This window comes from Anabrus simplex, chromosome 5 (genome assembly GCF_040414725.1).
Source record: "Anabrus simplex isolate iqAnaSimp1 chromosome 5, ASM4041472v1, whole genome shotgun sequence".
Lineage (NCBI taxonomy): Eukaryota > Metazoa > Arthropoda > Insecta > Orthoptera > Tettigoniidae > Anabrus > Anabrus simplex.
The window spans coordinates 321078976-321100447 of record NC_090269.1 but is presented as its reverse complement, the minus strand read 5'-3'; the positions used below and the strand labels follow the sequence as shown (position 1 = coordinate 321100447).

The 21472-nt window shown below is 39.2% G+C and overlaps 1 protein-coding gene across 1 annotated transcript in view; it reads left to right on the top strand.

Annotated features, from left to right (window-relative positions):
- Nucleotides 1-1820: 1820 nt before the first annotated feature.
- Nucleotides 1821-21472, top strand: part of LOC136874516 (cell surface glycoprotein 1) — a 307568-nt gene continuing 287916 nt past the window's right edge. Inside the window, exon 1 of the mRNA XM_067148151.2 lies at nt 1821-2099. The gene's annotated coding sequence lies outside the window, so the exon portion shown is untranslated. The remainder of the gene's footprint in view (nt 2100-21472) is intronic.

Here is a 21472-nt window from a genome sequence, read left to right as displayed (position 1 = left end):
GGCCATGGCATTTCGGCAAACATAATATGAGCTAACAATTGCAAATGGCAAATTAAAATGACGTGATAGAAGGTTAAGTTTCTCGGATAGCGCTAAGAGACATGCAATTTAATATAATCTTACTGCGTGAACAGTTACTTACGTAGAAACCCGTGTACATTGTAGAATACCGTAGTGAGGCACGGGTACATTTACTAGTTATTAAATTTGAAAGTTCCAGCTCCTTGGCTGAATAACCAGCGTAGTGGCCTTCGGTTCTTATCGCCCTGCGTTCGACCCCCAACCGGGCCGGGCATTTTAGTCGCGTCTGATTAATTTCTCTAGCACGCAGGGGGATGGTTGGATGTTTGTGACTGTCTTGAAAAAGTCTTCATCTTCATCCAATACGCCACACTACCAACCGGCACAGAGACGCGCAATAGTAAATACATCCTTCTACATTGGGTTGGCGTCCCCAGGTAACAGGGAAAAAGGCTAGGAATAAGAAGAAGATTAGATACATTTCAGTGTAAAAGCACGTCTTGTTTGTGTTACGTAATGGGCACATACTTTTGATATCAATAGCACGTGTTTCTTGAACGGATAGTGTGAAATAAATAGGTTACTCCACCACCGTCAAGTTTACTTCACCCGCAGGAGAGTAGAAAAGATAAAGGGAAGTCCTCTGTGGTTCAGAGCAAACAGGAGCAATTATCGAAAACGACATGGTGAGAGCCTCGCTGTCATATTGTACAGGGAACCACTGACACCACTGTTTCCAAAGTGGTTAGCCATGTGGATGACAATGCCCCTCCTTATAAAATAACAGTTGTGAAAACTAGATTCCAAACATTTCAGAGCATTGTTATATCATGTATGTTTAAGATGTGCTGCACACTGTACGAGGTACCATGTTTTAAATTGTAAACAGCCATCAGAATCACTGGTGAAATTTCGCAACGAAGATTAATGTTTTATATAATATTTCTTTGCACATTGTGCGCGTTAAATAAATTATAATATGGTGACGATCGGATAGGAAAAGGCTAGAGTGGGAAGGAAGCGACTGTGGCCTTAATTAAGGTACAGTCGCAGCATTTGCCTTGTGAGAAAATGGGAAACCATTGAAAATCATTTTCATTGCTGCCGACAGTGGGGTTCGAACTTACTATCTCCCGAATGCAAGTTGATAGGTCGGATCATCGTTCAGTGGTAAGGTACTGAATGGTATACTAGGTGTGTAAAGCCTTGGAATGCAAATATACGAACAAAATGTTCTGTACCTGTGACACCCTGAATAATTCTGCGTTTATTAATGGAGAAATGGTCTGAAATCCGGCTGATTTTGTACGGTAGAAATGACAGCACCCTAACAGAAGGCGTTTTACAACTTCCTGGTGGGCGATGAAGTATACGGTGTTTCTGTCCATTTCTAGGTAAGATGGCAAGAAAGGCGTTCTCTACCCACGTTCCAGGGTCAATGACTTGATGCTGAAGCACATCTTTACACGAAAGAAAGACAACGTTAAAATAACGTGAGTACTGACATCCATCCTATGTTGTTCGTATTGTTGGCACGAACAAGGCTGTGAAATAATTCGTAAGACGATGTGTTGAGAAGGCTGTGAAAGTCCGTGAGCATTGGTGAGTGGGGAAGCCGGCAAGTAGTAGGGGAAATGGAGTCTTATAATGAGAAAGTGGGAAGGAGCAATGGCTGTGGTGGGGATAAGGGGGTGGGGGAATCTTTATTACGAAAAAGAGAACGAGCAGGCAGGACAGGTTGGCAAGTGTTCTGGATAGCTTGGCTGACAGTCTTCTGGACGGTGAGCAGAGGAGGAAAGCTTGGCGTGTTACAGAGAAATCTGCTGTGTCTTCTTGTGCGTGTGAAAGATGTAGCGACTGTCAGTGATCCAAGAGTCAAACAGCTGCTTCTTCAGCGAATTAACAAGAAAACATTAGTACAGTGACACTCCCAAGTTCTTTGGAAACGATTGATTGTGCTTGTTTTGTGAGTGGTTCCTTTCAAAGAACAAGTGCTACCAGTGGACACTGTATTCCTCCGTGTGTTCGGCCAACAAGTGAAGGGCACACTACACAAGATCTGCCTGTGAAAGTTGAAGGTAAGGATGAAAAATGTAACATAGAATAGGATTGACACAGATAACTGTGCTACAATCAACACACTTGAACACTCTCTTTAATAATAATAATAATAATAATAATAATAATAATAATAATAATAATAATAATAATAATAATAACAATAATAATAATAATAATAATAATAATAATAATAATAATAATCTACAAATTGGCATTTAAACTTCCCAATAGTTTGGAGCGGATACCACTCCTGAATTTTCATGGAATCTATTAATGCTTGCATATTCTTAGCAACATGAGGACAACTAAGAAGTAGGTTCGAACTCCAACCTTGCCATTTGAGAAATCCAAGAAAATTATGGGATGGTAGTAAACATATAGATAACGGCTTCTTTTACGTCCAAGTGTCCGACTCGTTGGCTGAACGGTCAGCGTACTGGCCTTCGGTTCACAGGGTCCCGGGTTCGATTCCCGGCCGGGTCGGGGATTTTAACCTTAATTGGTTAATTCCAATGGCACGGGGGCTGGGTGTACGTGTTGTCTTCATCATCATTTCATCCTCATCACGACGCGCAGGTCACCTACGGGTGTCAAATAGAAAGATCTGCACCTGGCGAGCCGAACCCGTCCTGGGATATCCCGGCACTAAAAGACATACGACATTTCATTACGTCCAAGTGAATCTACCAAGACGAAGCTTGCGAATTTGGGCACCTTCAAACTAAGCCGGGATCTAATTCGAGAATTCGTGCTCAGAACCTTATTTGTGAATTTAGAATTACGATCCTTTAAAACTGGTTTGAGTGTCCTATGCAGATTTTGGTTTTGTGGTTTCAGATAGCAAGGGGACAATCCTCTACCGTCTGTGCCACTCAGCCTAGCCTCAGTTCATAAAGTTAATAATAATAATAATAATAATAATAATAATAATAATAATAATAATAATAATAATAATAATAATAATAGGGGTATATATTTACGATATCTGAAGAGAATATCTACGCTCCATTTGTTTTTGGTACATTTTCAGGATAACGGTTGGTATCACTACCCGGCCGGCTGTTACCCTCCGACAAGTCTGCCGTTTCTTTTGGATTAAAAGAGCCGTGAAGAGTATTGTGGAGAGTTGGGACTTAACTATAATCATACACTTCATGAAAGGGCAACTGAGAGTAATGCGAAGACTTAAGTAACAAAGAAATACAGCAGTAAAGAAATAGAAAAACACAAATAGGCCTATGCTGGGCATTAAGAATACGATAGAAAAGCTGTAACATTGTTCTTAAAATAAAAAGCGATACCCTTTTCAAGAAACATTAGAATATTTCAGAAAAGCAATGTGAAAGAAGGAAGGCAGGAATAACAATGCCGGTCCAAAAATAATAAATATTAAATATATACAATCAAAACAATAATAAATTGAAATTTGAGATGAATAATGTGCAAAATATTAATTGGTCATTTAGATACCTTCATATAGTGGGAACTGTCGTAAAGACCGATAGAACAAGGTACTATCCAGAATAAACAAATTGATAGAAATAGTGTTTTTTTTAATGATTAGCATTACGTCTCACCTACACATATCGTTCTTATGGTGACGGTGAGACAGGAAAGGGCTACGAGTGGGAAATAATCGACAGTGGCCTTGTTTAAAGTACAGCCCCAGCACTTTCCTGATGTGTGTAACGAATTGGAAACACGGAGAAAACATATTCAAGGATGCCAACAGTGGGGTTCAAACCCGCTATCTCCCGAATGCAAGCTGACAGATACGTGACTCGAACCGCGCAGCCAATCGCTCGGTAAATAGTTTTTTATGGTATCCATTGGTAATAACAGAAAATAACTTTTTGACTCTCAGTATCTAGTAGCAACTTACTCTGTACAGAAAGACTACATACCATTTAACGAAGGTGGGAATAGTTTTGAATAAAACATTCTACGTTTTAAATTCTTATGTAACCAATTTAGGCTACGTAAAGGTCGTGGGCGGTGTGTAACTTTGCTGAAGTTTCGCTCTCTAGTGTCGACATTTTCGAGGAAAAATATTCTTATACAAATGTTCGGCTGCTTAGCTAAATGGTCAGTGTAGTGGCTTTCGGTTCAGAGGGCTCCAAGATCGATTCCCAGCAGGGTCGGGGATTTAAATCGTGTCAGGTAAATTCCTCTAGATCGGGGGCTAGGTGTTTGTGTTTGTCTTAATACACATATACATTTACATACAACACATCATACTACAAACCACCACAGAAACACTCAATAACGAACACATCCCTCCGCATGGGGTTGGCATCCGGCTGTAAAACTGGGCGAAATCTATACAAGGTACAGAGCGTAGGTAATTGGGAAAATAATGTTCAGATGTACAGTTTAGATATCATCACGCGGCGATATAAACCTCATAAAAACTATATGTAGACTAATAATTTAGGGGGCTTTTGTTGCTGCTTCGTTGTTCTTGCTGTGAGAACATAACTGTCATCAGTCACTTACAGTGTATATTTTGTTCTGGCATGTATAGGCCTACCTCTCATTACGAATAGTTGTTCTGACTATCAATATTCCAATAATCTTATTGGTTTTCTATGTCCCACTACTACTTCTGCGGTTTTCAGAGACATCGAGGTGCTGAAATTTAGTCCCGAGGCAGTTCTTTTACGTGCCAGTAAATCTACTGATACGAGGTTGACGTATTTAAGCACCTTCAAATGCCAGTGGACTGAGCCAGAATCGAACCTGCCAAGTTGGGCTCAGAATGCCAGAGGCGCCTGAACCGTCTGAACCACTCAGCCCGAATTTCCTAGATTGTATGGATATAACTAGTCTGTGGGAAACAGATAATGAGAATCGACATTGAACATTCCGTTTATCCTAAATCGAGCGACACAATTTCGATTTTTGAATGACTTTACGATCACGGCCATGTTCTCCAACGGGAATAGTACTAATCGTCGAATAATGGTGTTAACTATTACATTATTAGCTGATCTGAATGCATTTATGACGTGGAAGGGAGAAGATTTATAATTTTGAGGAATTTGGAAAGTGTACAGTGTGCTTCAGTTAATAATACGTCACTAACGTTGTGAGAAATCTGATAATTTAATCTGATCAACAAAATCGTACATTCCCATTATACTGTCATCTTCGGTCAAGGAATATCTCCAGGAGATTCTCTCTAAAGCTTAAGGCAAATGACTGCCGTAGTATTTCAGAATAGTAACTACAAAATTTAATAATAATAATAATAATTTCGTGTGGCTATTACTAGTCCTTGTGAGGCAGACCCTCGGACGAGGGTGAGTGACTTGTGCCGTGTATGGGAAACTGTTGTGTGTAGTCTGTGACTGGCAATGATGTTGGGGACAATACAAACACTTAGTTCCCACCAGTCCCTGAGCCGGACCGTATACAGTAAGATTAAAATCTCCGATCCGGCCGGAAATCGAGCTCGGAGCCCTCTAAACCGAAAGCGACTATGCCGACCACTTCACCAAGGAGCCAGAAAATATGGTTCTTTTAAATACACCGGCTGTAAAATAAGAAATGTTCTCCCCTACTCTGAACCCTAGTCGATGCCTCATCCTGAATGACCTGTGCTCGATGATTAATCACGTGAAGGAACTAAGAGGAAAATATTGCAGTAGTCCCTTTCAGTAGTAATAATAATAATAATAATAATAATAATAATAATAATAATAATAATATTAATAGTAATTTCGTGTGGCTATTACTAGCCTTGTGTAGCCCTTGTAAGGCAAAACCTCCGAGGAGGGTGGGCGGCATCTGCCGTGCATGGGAAACTGTGGGTTACTGTAGCGGAGACAAATCCCCAGAATCATTCAGTTGGCACAATTTCTGTGTCGAACTCGTCATAATCAACATTGTATCACTTTTTTTTGCCACCCATATCTTCCAATAGTAGCATGTTTTGCTCTCATTTCACGAAGAATGTGTCAGGGTTTCGAAGGAGGGCTTCAAATTATTCTGTATCTTGTAAATAGCTGTACGCGATAAGAGTAAGCAATGAAGGGACCATCTCACGAGAGCCCAGTCTTGGATCGAGGTTTACTGTCTAATACGTGCTTTGTTACAGTGTTGGACGTATGCCAACAAAATACGTGAACTAAACCGCTGTTAATATCAGTAGTTTTCTAGTCACTTTCCTTTACAGCTGAGCTCACAAGAGTTCATCAACCAAGCACTTACATGAAGGACAAAAATCGAACATTATATTATTTCAAATCATGCGGCCTATTCCTTTACAGGGACTTGACTTTCTACAGTCGAAACCGTTTATAGCGACATCGCTTATAACGACGTATTGGATATAACGACGAAATTTAACGGTACCGTCTAAATTCTGTACAAACACCGTATTTAAAAACTCGCTTGGTACAACATCGCTTATTACGACATATCGTTTAAAACGACGTATTTTGATCACATTCTCGGTGAAATGTATCGGCTATAACGCCCAATGTTGATTTTTGTTTGTTACATATTTGGGGATTTCTGACAACAATGTAACGCTTATTATTGTAGATTTCAGATCACTTTCTGTTAAATAGTCAAGGCAAGCACCGCTATGAAGACGTCGCAAAGTAAAAGGGAAGTGTTTAATATTGTAGAAAAGTCGCACATAATATTGCGATTAGAGAATTGGGAAACAAACGTCAGTATCACAGTGAATGATTTCTACAATTTCAAAGGTAATAGAGAAAATCCAGTCTCTTTTCAAAGAAAATTATTTAAAACTCAAAGTGCCAAAATATCTTAGTACAAAAATATTTAAGAATCTTAACTTAGATGGTTTCAGCAGCACAGAACAAATATTGTACCGATCAATGGACCTATTCTTAGAGTGAAAGCCAATGAAATTCCTCACTGTCTCACACCACAAATACTGTTCTATAAATACAGTGATTCTTTCAGTTACGTTTTTTGAATATTTAACTTAATTCTATATAGAGTGCAGCCTAAAACATACAGATATGACATTTTTAGCAACAAAACAAAAAGAAGTCCGCCTCTGTGGTGTAGTGGTTAGTGTGCTTAGCTGCCATCCCCGGAGGCCCGGGTTTGAATCCCGGCTCTGCCACGAAATTTGAAAAGTGGCACGAGGGCTGGAACGGGGTCCACTCAGGCTCTGGAGGTTAGCTGAGTAGAGGAGGGTTCGATTCCTACCTCAGCCATCCTGGAAGTGGTTTTCCGTGGTTTCCCACTTCTCCTCCAGGCAAATACCGGGATGGTACCTAACTTAAGGCCACGGCCGCTTCCTTCCCTCTTCCTTGTCTATCCCTTCCAATCTTCCCATCCCCCCCCCACAAGGCCCCTGATCAGCAAATGAGGTGAGGCCATCTGGGCGAGGTACTGGTCATCCTCCCCAGTTGTATCACCTGACCCAGAGTCTGAAGCTCCAGGACACTGCCCTTGAGGTGGTAGAGGTGGGATCCCTCGCAGAGTCCGAGAGAAGAACCAACCCTGGAGGGTAAACAGATAAAGAAGTAGAAGACGAAGGAAAAACCGGTTTGTGCGACTATCGGCTATAACGACCGTTGATTGAAGGTCCCTTCGGTGTCATTATAACCGATTTCGACTGTGTTTCTAAAATAAAACACGCACTCGAATCACACCCAACTGGATGAGAAGCTATCGTCGTTACACTGAATTACAACGTGAGCTGCACAAAGGACAAATTAAAAGCTGACCTGGGACCCAAACCGGGACTAGTTGGAGAGCAGACAGACGTGAAATAGTTTCAGACGACAATATCGACGAGCATAAAATGCTGCGTGAGTAAATTAGAACAGTCTGAAGTGCTTCGCTGCCCATTGTGGTTATGTTGATTTCTATGGGAAAAACGAACCTCAAGTTGGTATCTGTGATAATAATAATAATAATAATAATAATAATAATAATAATAATAATAATAATAATATTCGGGTGATTCAATATGTAAGGTAACAAGACAACTCATATGTGTACTGTTCCTTACTTTATTTATTTGACTTCTTTTCACACTCAAAAGTGTACGGAAAATGACTACGATTTAGTAGCTACTTTGTGTACAATTAAAACAATACCTCTGGTTGAATTCCGGTTCGTTTACCAACAGCTTCTCTGATTGGTTCAAATGTCCTTTGGAGTATTGAATTTCTGAACTTTCCTCTCCATCACGTACTATTGATCACGGCCGTCTCGATCATGCAAGATTCTTCACTTTAACTCCAAGCGAATGTTAGGATGACACCTAAAATATTGATCATAGCCGCTTCTCATGCACTAGCACAAGTTATCAGTACGTATTCCTCCCTCTATCTCCGAGCGCGTTGGCTATGCGGTTTGGGTCATGTGGCTGTGAACTTGCGTTCGGGCGATGGGTGAGTTGAACCCTTCCCCCCACCCCTACCCACACACACACTTTTCGCAGCCCTGAAGATGATTTTCCTTGGTCCCTGGGCCTCTAGTTTAATTAAGGCCATGGTCGCTTCTTTTCCATTTCTAGCCGCTCCTGTCCCATTGTCACCATAAGACCTGCATTGGTGTCGGCGCGACATAAAGCTAATTGCACCCTCTCTTAGATGCCCCTCACGTCAGTATCAAAAGCAACTATCCAGTCTCAAATTAAGTGAAGCGGAAAACAATAAGAACATTTACAAAATAATCCATGCACAGTTGCATGATCTAACCGGTTTGATGCTTTCTATTTACATTTTTAGTGAGACGTTTTTGCACATTCGCTTTTACTTGCTGTGTCGTGGTTTGATACGGCACTGCTAGCATTACCTTTATTGATGCAGTAAGGACAGTTTCTTTATAGATGGTCTGAACACTTTCTCCACTCGCCGTTCTGCTACACTCCGCTTGTTTCACTGCTGTGCAATATGTGTCATCTGCTGTCGATGTCCTCTCCGTCGCAGTTCTAATCCTGAAAGCGAAAAAAATGAGATGTCTGAATAATACTCGACTGGGCTGCCAGTATTGAGGTACCTATATTACACGTTGTCATACAGTCCCGAGCCACAGCTCAACCTCAATAATAAATAAAACAAAATAAAACAAAATAAATAAATAAATAAATAAATAAATAAATAAATAAATAAATAAATAAATAAATAAATAAATAAATTAATTAATTAATTAATTAATTAATTAATTAAATACATACATAAGATCCGATTCTTATCAATAGGAAGTAAAGATTTCTGTGAAGAAAGATATTCCGCTGTCCTTATTGTGTACAAAACGTATCATTCCTAATAATAATAATAATAATAATAATAATAATAATAATAATAATATTAATAATAATAATGTTGTTGTTGTTGATGTTGTTGTTTGGTTCATTAATCATAGGCTAGTACGAAGCAGATCTCTTGTACTAACCTTGTACTATCTTGTACTAACCTTTTCATTCCTACGTAACTACCACATCGTACATCTACTGATAATAAATAATAATAATAATAATAATAATAATAATAATAATAATAATAATAATAATAATAATAATAATAATGTTGGATTTACGTTCCACTAACTACTTCTACAGTTTTCGGAGACGCCGAGGGGCCGGAATTTAGTCCCGAAGGAGTTCTTTTATTTGCCAGTAAATGTATAGACACAAGGCTGACGTATTTGAGCACCTCCGAATACCACCGGACTGAGACAGGATAGAACCTGCCAACCTGGGGTCAGATGTCCAGCGCCTCAACCGCCTGAGCCACTCAGATCCGCGTACATCTACTGTAATCTGTTTTTCTACCTCCTACACGTCCTCCAAAACCTAACTCAACAAGTCGTAGATGTTTCAAGATGTGTCCAATCAGTCCCTTCTTCTAGTCAGATAGTACCAATCACTTCACTCTCACCAACAAGAAATCCCACAAATAAAGTTGCAATTAATAATAATAATAATAATAATAATAATAATAATAATAATAATAATAATAATAATAATAATAATAAGGAGAAGAAGATTAGTGACAATAATAGTAATTTAATGGTTTTTAAAATTCCATGTATTTTAAGACACCTGAATTTTGGAGTTTTGTCTTAAAAATAAAATTCTTAACATGCTGGAAAATCTACTGGCATAAGCCTTCTGCATTTAAGCATGCATAAGTGTCAACCGTCTTCGATTCGGCAACCTTGAGCTTAAACAGTAGTGCCTAACCAAACAGCTTCCATGGCCGGTTACTTATTTTATAACGTGGTTAATAGTCTGTTACAAGTTTGGGAACCTCATTATTCTCTTTGAAATCCATACGCAGTACCAACATTCAAGTCTACACTTAAAAATTTTTTCGGCCTTCATCATCTCTTCTTCATATCAAGTTACTTGTAAGCTGCACACGTTCAGTTGTGGCATGTCATTATACAAGGTAATGGTTAACTATTAAATCGGGTATTTTAATAACAGTAACTGGTTTCTGCTGTGTGGCACATGAAGGATTACTTCTTTATTAATAATACAACCATATATAACATCAAGTGAATGAGAGCGATTTGATTGCGAAACAACCTATGTTTATGAGGTCTTTATTTCTCCAGTTAGAGTGAGAGATTTAGAAACCAATTATTAACCGTTAACCTTTAATCAAAAACTGTGTACCAAAGGAACTGGGTTTTAAACCATTGTGACCATTTCACTGAAAAGTTCGTTAGAGTTTTAAGACGAATCTTGACACGAACACTACCTTATTATTAACACAGAATTCCAATTATCCTTTATAGATATTGTATAATTTGTTCTCAAGAAGTTAGGTATAGAGCTACGGATCAATTAACGCTTATAAAAATCCTTCAGTTTGAAAATCTAACTTAAATTCCTTATGTGTATTTTAAACTGAAGATGTTGTAGAGTTAACATAATTAATTCCTTACTTTGAGATTATAATTTCTGGGAACTTACACACTCTGAATTCCACATACCGGCGTTAAATTTCCAGTTGGTTTATCTGAAAGTACTTGGGTTTGATTTTCTGTCAGGAAATAAATGTTATATACATGACTATCGCTTGTGAAGACGCACATAGTAGCAGGATCCAGTCGGACTACAACAGAAATGAAAAATCAGGTAAATCTAGGGGCAAAGAAGGATGAAGATGGAGCTGAGTACTCTAGCCAACATAGTACAGAGGTTATCCACAGTAGAATCCTTCACTTTTCCCTTTTTCGGGAGATGGCTTTAATTTTCCTTATTTGGGAGAAAGCTAGATAACCGAGCTTTCCGAGGTTAACAACGATACTTCAATACCACTAGCAAATTAGATAAGTTATTATTATTATTATTATTATTATTATCACATTACCAATAATTTCTTCTAGAATAGTGTATTAATTGACATTTTAAAACTTTATTTGAGGCTTGAAATGAAACTTCTTAACATAATGTATATTGCCTTAGTGTATAAAATAACAATCATTTTTAGGCCAATTTTTATTCCAGACGTTTTCACGTTTTGGTACGAATATATAATAATTGAGACACTGAATAATAGACCCTAGAAGGTTGAATGCTTCTGTATTTTACAGACCATTGTAAACATTGATGAATTAACCTCTTGCTTATCACATTTAATCTGTAATGTTGTTATACATTCCTTCTCTTTATTAAGAATGTACTAATTAAATGGTGAATTAATGCCGCAGTGAGAACCTGGAATCCGAATTGAAAATGAAAAAGCTAGTAAATGTTTTAATTTCTTGCTTTTATTTGCTCTAGTCCATATCAATGATAGTCTATTGATAACGCAAGGTCTCAGTTTTTAAAGTTTATTTACTGAATAGGCTGAGAATTCTGGGACACCTGTTTCCTGTAAAAGACGTCGCAGCAGTTTCTTTGTTCTGAGATTCCTCCAGTTTGATAGATTATCACCTCTGTTAGAATACGACGCTCTCGTATAGCAATTCTATCATTTATATTTCCCGTTATCTAATAGGAATGAACATTCGTACTGCTTCCCTATATAGAACGGGTTCGTTAAGAACTTTCTTAAAATCACCCACCCAAAATCCTACATGAGTTCGTTATCATACAAATGTATCACATAAAGTTCTATGGTCTAGCGTTAACATAAAACATAACACCACAAAGCATAAAAAGTGATTTTACCAGTATAGTGTATTTGTATTTATCTCTATGTTATACCTACAGCATTATGATGTAAGATGTCTGCCGATAATCTGTCGAGATATTCAGCTCCATCGCCCCGTTATCTTACCGGTCGGTCAAGTGATTCTTCGGCCGAGAGCTGACTTTTATAACAAATAGAATAGGAAATTTGCTCAATGAAACATTGGAATCAACGAGTTTATATGTAGAAGAAATTGAAATAGCTTGCCCAAAATCATATAAGAATAGCGAAATATTTAACTGTAAATTGTTTCCGAACGCTTATATACTCAGCCAATAAACATAATTTATCTCTCAGGAAATTAATAGGCTATAAAACTAATTAAGAACCAGATTTGAGAAAAATCATGTTAAATTAAATTCACTTTTATTCATAACTGCTGTAGGCTATTCATAAACTTGCTGTAGTGTTCTGGTTTCTTGTGGTCACCTTTAATGTCAGGCAGATTAATAAAGAAAAAAAGAAACACATTCCCTTTCAGTGATTAGATGAACACAAAATCATAACCTAGGTTACTCTTATGACCTATCGTTGAAGTTTCCATTCAACTTTCCAGATTATTTATTTTATTTACACTAAATAGTGTACATTATGCATTATGTTGCATGACTATCCACTTAACATATTGTTGTGAGAGAAGAAATTCTGAATATTCCTGACAAGGTTTCAATTTTCCAAGAACGGTCTTTAAATTCATATTTGGTCACTACTTGTTATATTCCCCGTAAATTCGTAACCAGAAACCAGTGAAGGTTAGAGTTTTTTCTGGTGTTTTGTATTAATCTTTATCTGCTTCTATTCATCAAAGGGAAGGGGAATGAGTAATGACTCCAATAACAGGAAAATACTAGTCAACAAAATGAGAAACGAATTAATGTGGTTACGGTTATCAGTTGTGAATGTACAAAACAATGGTATGGATTGGTGGTTAAAAAAGTGGATGTTCTATTTTAAGACAAATTTCTGCTCGTTTCTCTTTCTTATGTATCGTTTGATGCGACAGGAGTTTGCCAAATGTGAATGAAACACAAATCCATTTTCTATGATATTCTCAATTAGGCAATATATAAGATCGCCACTGATCTTGGGGTTTGAATCTTCCCGTTGTTCAATCCTGAAGTCATTTCCATTTTCTTCATGTTACAATCGCAAAAAAATATTCGGATGGTTGCTTTTACTAACACTTGGTTGTTTTATGTTAACATTGATGACAAGCTGTCCACTTCATGGCCGTATCGATGAGTATAATCAACAATTTAATCTAAAAAGCCACCTAATCGATACTTTATTTCTTTTGCCTTTGGCAAACTTAAAAATACATTAACAAACACAGTACATGTTTCGACCACTTAGTGGTCATCTTCAGCTGTATATAAAAATCTTAGATGATAACATTTAAAAGCAAGCACATTGGATCTTAAAACTATATCCCATGGGAATCCAAAAACTATGGTTCTAGATGCCTTTTAACCACAAGAATATCACTCAAAGAATTTATTAAATATAAACAATAAATACCTGAAGACAGGTGCATATGACATAAACTTTCATTCAAGCACAAGTGTTTTTGAATAAGTGCCTTACCATAGACACTTCGGAATATTTTAAAGTATGTTTATTAAAAACAAAGTGTTTAACATCACCACAGACGCGAATTTTAATTGAGTTATTATTTTCCTCACATATGCCTGAAGATTATTACAAACACGAACTTTTTATTCACGCCACCTAATGTTATCAAAAAGAATTTTACCATAGACGCTTTTAAATATTTTAAATATGTTTTTCATTATTTAAGTTTTTTAAACACAATTGTAAACGATACTGTAATTTAAGTATCATTCACATAAATCTCCTTACCCCCCCCCATCTTCCATTTCATTTAAAGCATCTAGAACAATAGTTTTTGGATTCCCATGGGATATAGTTTTAAGATCCAATGTGCTTGCTTTTAAATGTTATCATCTAAGATTTTCATATACAGCTGAAGATGACCACTAAGTGGTCGAAACATGTACTGTGTTTGTTAATGTATTTTTAAGTCTGCCAAAGGCAAAAGAAATAAAGTATCGATTAGGTGGCTTTTTAGATTACATTGTTGAACATTGATGACATTAACACTAGTACGTATAGTCTTTTAAGGATGGTTCTTCCACAGCCACGTGTGTGCGCTCTGTACACAATGGTGGGAATGTATTTCTTTGTAAATGGAGCAATGGAATGGTATTAATTTTAGTAGGACAGTTCGAGACTGGTGTCCATAGCCTTAAATGAAAGGTCAACATACCAGCATTCGGTTCAGAGGGTTATAAGATGAAAACCCGGCTGGGCGGAAATTTTACCCGCGTTTGTTTAATTTCACAGTCTCGAGATATTAAAAAAAATTATATGTGTGCTTATCTTAATATAAATCTCTTATTTCACGCAACATTCCATACCACACTTCCAGCTATTTAAGCCTAATGGATTTTCCTGGCTGAGAATTGGGTTGCATATAAACAATATACAGTACTTTATAGTTCTCATCATAGGCTAAATACCTGCAATTTTTAGCATTAGTATAATTATCTCATATGTAAACACTCTCTAATTAACTCACTACTACTAAATTTCTGTACCATAGACGAAAAATAATAATCTAAATAAAAATTTAGTACAAATGTCCGTTCCAAAGGAGACTTGTGGAGTCAACTCTATCGAAATTGGGATGTCCCGAATAATTCGGTACGAATGGTAGCCTTACCAACTACTACAGGAACGCGTAATAGAGGAATACATCCCTCCACATAGGGTTGCCGTTAGGAATTATACCCGGCCTTAGTCCAGACGTGTCACACAGATTACGCCCGCGACATCGCCAGGTTGCGGGAATAAGACAGAAGATAGAAATATTAATGCGTTGGTGACATTCTAGTCTTATCACTATCAATCACTACGGATCTACATTTATGGCAGTCACCCAGGTGCCAGATTTCCTAATCTGTTGTTTTGCTAGCCTTTTCTTAAACAATTTCACCAGAAAAGAAGACTGTGATAAAGACGCTTTTATAACCCAAGAAGATACATTGCTTCTAAAGGAGTTAGACACACTGAAAGCAGTTGGTATGAGATAGTTAAATTGAACTTTAAATTTCATTATAGAGTGATCTCCGTACAAGCAATGAAGGCCCCTGGAGGAGTGGAAGGTAAAGGCTTCCACTACACGTAACCTCGGCACTTGGTGGGGTAGAGTGGTTAGCTCTAAGCCCGGCCGCCTTTACCCCCAGGAATTAACCTGATACTCATTTTTGGTGTAGGCTGAGTGAATCTCAGGGCCATGTGCACCTCCGGAAGTGGAAATCTCGTTTCTTAAATTTTACGACTTCTGGACGGGTTCATTATGGAGCTATAATAATACATGATTTACCAACTGTTAATTTTTATTACGGTATGCAGAATAAGCGTCTCCACTACGTCAAAACGCTAGGAGGAAAATGGAGCGATGATAAGGAGGATAGGAAGCAAAGTAGTATGGTCCAATACACCACCACTGTTTGTAGAATAATTTCTTTTGTCAGAATTTCGTGAAATGTACGACTGTTTCATGTTACAGACGTCGTGTGTGTCATGCCACTTTCGCACTATGTCTAAAAAGGACTGTTTTATGAATATCAGCTAAAGATAGATTTTTATCAAATAATTTCGATACTATAGGGAGCAACAAGGCTGTCTGCAGCGTTATAAAGTTGGAGGACAACGCACATCGTGAGTACTCTGCCTCTTGCAAGCTTACGCGCGTTTCAATGGAAGTCATTTCGAGGCAGTAACTTATTCAATCCAGCGACCTTCCTCCGCAGGGGGGATGGGGGATATCAAGCTTAACGTGGGGAGGTGAACGCAATACTAACATATGCTTTACAAGTTTCCCGTACCATTGATACATACTAAAGTGGAGCTGTCACATTTACTTTCTTTCTTACTAAACCTTGTGGACGATGTAAAATTGAGTTAGAGATATTAGTGGATTTTGGTATAAAATACAATTATTTCACTCCTCGTACCTTTCTTGGATTCAGCGCCGCTTCCAGAAACTGCTGTGATGTTGCTTCTCAGCCGATCCAGCGTAGACCCTGTTACACGAGGAGCACTCATCAACAGTTTGCCTGCAGATTGCAGTTAGAAACTGTTTCGTACACATTCACTATTCACTATTCACCACTATGCGGTATGTTATGAGAGTTGCTCTAGAGGCATCTCCGAAAACCATAAAAGTACTTAGTGAGACGTAGTGCTATAGTGCCATCAGAAGCAGATCTGAATGTGCAACTGCTGTCTTAGCAGTATACAGTTGTAATACAAAAACGGTACTGAACTGGACTAAGTATCTTGGCTTTGTTATCCTGCGTATCACTTCTCGAATCACCTCCCTGTTTTTGACATAAATACATCTTAGAGTTGTGGGGGTCCGACTCATTGGCTGAATGGTCAGCGTGCTGGCCTTCGGTTCAGATTGTCCCAGGTTCGATTCCTGGCCGGGTAGGGGATTTTAATCGCTTCTGATTAATTCTTCTGGTTCGCGGACTGGGTGTTTGTATCCGTCTCAACACTCCCCTCTTCATATTCACACAACACACTACACTACCAACCACCACAGAAACACGCAATAGTGATTACATCCCTCCATATAGGGTTGGCGTCAGGAAGGGCATCCGGCCGCAAAACATGGCCAAATCCACATGTGCGACGCAGTTCGCACCCGCAACCCCACAGGTGTGGGGACAGCGGTAGGAAAAGAAGAAGAAGAAGAAGAAGAAGAAGAAGAAGAAGAAGTAGACATCTTAGAGTTGTGGGGGTCATCAACCAAATATTTGTGTGACGAAATAATGTTAGGCCTATGTAACGAAATGTGTGACGGAAGTGTAACCTAGCAACCGTGCAGGCTATGTCTTATGGATGGTGGCCATCTGATATTAGCAACCTTTGATGGATGGCCATGACTGAGAGACATGATTTTCCCACGGGAAATTTTGACATTTTGGACACCTTGTATTTTAAGCAATAGTTAAAAGACATTTAGTTGCCTTATACAGAGATCGTGCAGCTTTCATCGGAACTACATTACTAATACCAAACTACTGCATTTCCTATTATGTTCTTGATCTTCCTTGTCACGTTCATGCTTGTGATTACCAATAGAATACGCATTACAAAATAATACAAAAAACATCCAATAATTTATTATTATTAAATTTTATCTCATAGAGAAGCTTATTCCTTTTGTAAGGAATTGTTAAATAACCACGATTATGTTCTGGCGATTATAAATCAGTTTTCGTGTCACTTCCTAACGCTCAGACATGTCAATTTAACTAACCATATTGACTATAATAAGTGTTAACTATCGATGAGGAAAGAGAAAATGGGGCATATCGCTCGGCAGAATAAAGAAAAGAGGATTGACTGGAGATCCATCATACTCTGCTCAACATATCAAACTTAAAAATCAAACAGTAAGCTACAATAGCATTTGATTCAACGATATTACAGTGCATTAAATTGTCAACTAACTACGATACGGAGAAGTTTTTCCAAACAAGGAGAATTTAACTTACCTGTCCGCAAGCTCTGTTGCTGTCAACAGTACTTTTTGAGGATTCTGCCATCATTGTTGATTACTCCCTACTCTTCTTTCTGTTTCAAAGAGACTTGATGTATTTCTAAGCGTGATATGGTTTAAATCCGTGCAAACGTGAGCTTCAAATTCATAATAACGTTCATAACCAAGAGATGGTGTCACCTTTCTGCAGCTCTTCTGTATTCCTTTCATAACTATCTTTTATAAAGGCCTGTGTTAAGTCGTTACCCTTTCAAAATATTAAATTGCTTAAACCAATGGAAGCTGATTCCAATTACTGTATTTTTAAAGTCGGTTGGACCATAATCGTTATATTTGACCCAGTAAATTATTGGTAATCATTATCGAATCATCACTGAATGCCTACCGATCGTGATAGCCGAATGACATCACATCTGGCTTTTCCTCAAAGGTGTCGAAAATTAGAATCCCAAACAATGCATGCGAGATTTTTAATGGAAAGTCACGTCCATGTGATTCAGTCTTCAGTCTTAACTATACAACTGCATCCGGGAGATAGTGGATTCGAATCCCACTGTCGGCAGCCCTGAAGATGGTTCTCCATGGTTCCCCATTTTCACACCAGGCCTCCCCTATCCCGTCATTAGCCCTTCCCTATCCCATCGTCGCCATAAGACCTATCTGTGTCGTGTCGTGCGACGTAAAGCAAATAGCAAAAGAATAATAATAATAATAATAAGAAGAAGAAGAGTAAGACAAAAAATACATTTCAGAAATAAATTGTTGATCACATGCATCATTACTTACACAACATACAGAGGCTATTTAAACCAATAACATCTGAATCCTAATAGATGTGCGCCAGGGGGAATATTGATGGTCCAGTTATCCTTGAGATCGTGAGACACGAGCAGGTTGAACTCGTGTGCTACCACACCCAATTCACTAGGTGGTGCCAGACGAACTATGTCGTGTGTATTGCTCCATCCACATATCAAAATCTGCCAGAGAGTTAGATAACTCGCTTTCACGACCTGCAGAATTTGACTCCCCACTTCGGATCTTTGTTGCATGTTGCTGTGACCAGAACAGTAAAAGAAATTGCAATTATATACTGTAATAAAAAGAAAAAATACTGAACACATTTTAAGAATACAATTCGCTTCTTTTCACCTACATATTTGAATTTGGACATATTCGTCACAGACTGCTGGGCCAATGACTTCAATTTCAGGCCCCTTAAAACAACTACTATTCTCATCATGATCATGTCCGACTCGTTGGCTGAGTGGTCAGCGTACTGGCCTTCGGTTCAGAGGGTCCCGGGTTCGATTCCCGGCCGGGTCAGAGATTTTAACCTTCATTGGTTAATTCCAATGGCCCGAGGGCTGGGTGTTTGTGCTGTCCCCAACATCCCTGCAACTCACACACCACACATAACACTATCCTCCACCACAATAACACGCAGTTACCTACACATGGCAGATGCCGCCCACCCTCATCGGAGGGTCTGCATTACAAGGGCTGCACTCGGCTAGAAATAGCCACACGAAATTATTATTATCAAGATCATTATCATCATCATCGTAAAATAAATTGTTACGCCTTTCATGCTTGGTCTGCAAGCCTCTGTGAATGAACTAACTGCCACAGCGATACCTGATTCAGAGCTACCAATTCTGCTACTCCTTATGCATTATGCCTAAGCAGAATCTAATAACAACTCTTTTTCCCTCTACGACCGATTCCATTCCTTTCCTATGGGAGGTCTCCACTCCCATATTCATTTCTACGACCAATTCCATTCGATTCCAAGATTTCTCCATTTCTCTTTCCCTCTACAACCAATTCCGTCCATTTACAATGTCTTGTTGTTGCGACCGATTCCATTCCATTCATTTCCAAAGTCTCCCCCACTCATCTTTGCCCTCTATGACCAATTCGATTTGTTTCCAAGGTCTCTCCAATTCCTTGTTATTCTCTACAACCTATTTCATTCGTTTCCAAGTTATCCTCTAATACTCTTATTCTCTGCGGCCGATCAGTTATTTCCTAGGTCTTTCTCTTTCTCTCTTATCCTCTATGACCAATTCCTCTTCCATCCGCCAGTTTGTAAGTTGGTTAATGAACACAATTTCATCATTTACCCTTCTTTACGAATATCGTCCTGATTATGGTCCCATTTGTCCCTGCTGAAAATTCTTCTCGCTTTTAACGTCTTTTACCGGTAGATGATAAAACAATGACGTGTTAAATCTGGAGAGGCCAGGTGCAGGTCGTTCGAGTTGACGCTCATGGGTGATATGCACGTCTGTTAAGACAAGGCTCTACCTAGGATGAATTCAACGTTGATGATGCACGCACACCTAGCCCCAGGACAGGAATCGAACCCAAGACAGTTTGGACCAAAGGCTGGCTTGCTGACAAGTTAACCACGGAGTCGGACAATATAAGAATAATCTGCCTGTAAACGTCCCTTTACCCCGATAGGTGTCGTGGTAAAGAGACGCTATAGACACTTAAGTTTACCTCCTGGTAAGTGGGGTAAGGGTGTATTCTGCCCGAAGGCAGGTCCGAACCTCTGCAGAGGCGTGCCTGAGCCGGAGTTTACGTACGGTAGGGGGGCCAGTTCCTTTCCGCTCCTCCATTCCCTTACACTCCACAAACAGCGCGTGGCAACCCATCCACTTCTTGACCACGCCCAATGTTGCTTAACTTCGGAGATCTCACGGGATCCGGTGTGTCAACATGGCTACGGCCGTTAGGGTTCGTTAAACTTCCAGTAAATTTAGCGACGTGTATCTTTGACATTCAAGCTCTCTTAAATCCCGTTATAAATAATAATTTCGTGTGGCTATTTCTAGCCGAGTGCAGCCCTTGTAAGGCAGACCCTCCGATGAATGTGGGCGGCATCTGCCGTGAGTAGGTAACTGCGTGTTATTGTGGTTGAGGATAGTGTTATGTGAGGTATGTGAGTTGCAGGGATGTTGGGGACAGCACAAACACCCAGACCCTGGGCCATTGGAATTAAGCAATGAAGATTAAAATCCCCGACCCGGCCGGGAATCGAAGCCGGGACCCTCTGAACCGAAGGCCAGTACGCTGACCATTCAGCCAACGAGTCGGACTTACATCCCGTTGAAAATGAGCGTCTATCCAACTAGATGCCCAGCCCATCTCCTGGGAATTAAATTGCAACAACAATGTGTTTGAATTACAGTACTTTTGGTGGTAGTGGTGGTGGTGGTGGTGGTGATCGTTGCTTCAAAACGAATTACAACGTGGCAACCATCCTCATTTGCATAAGTTTTGCTGCATTGCTCTCTCTCCCCACAGTCGGCAGCCCTGAAGATGGCATTCCATCGTTTCTCATTTCCACACTAGGCAAATACTGGGACTGTTCCTTAATTAAGTCCACGGCCACTTCCTTCCCACTCCTAACCCTTTCCTATCCCATCGTCGCCATAAGACGTACCTGTGTTAGTGCGACGTAAAGCTACTTGTAAAAAAATGTTTTACGTCGCACTGACACAGGCAGTTCCCAGTTCCTATGACACCGATGGGATAGGAAAGGGTTAGGAGTGGGAAGGAAGCAGCCGTGGCCTTAATTAAGGTACAGCCCGGTGTGAAAATGGGAAGCCACAGGAAACGATCTTCATAGCTACCGACA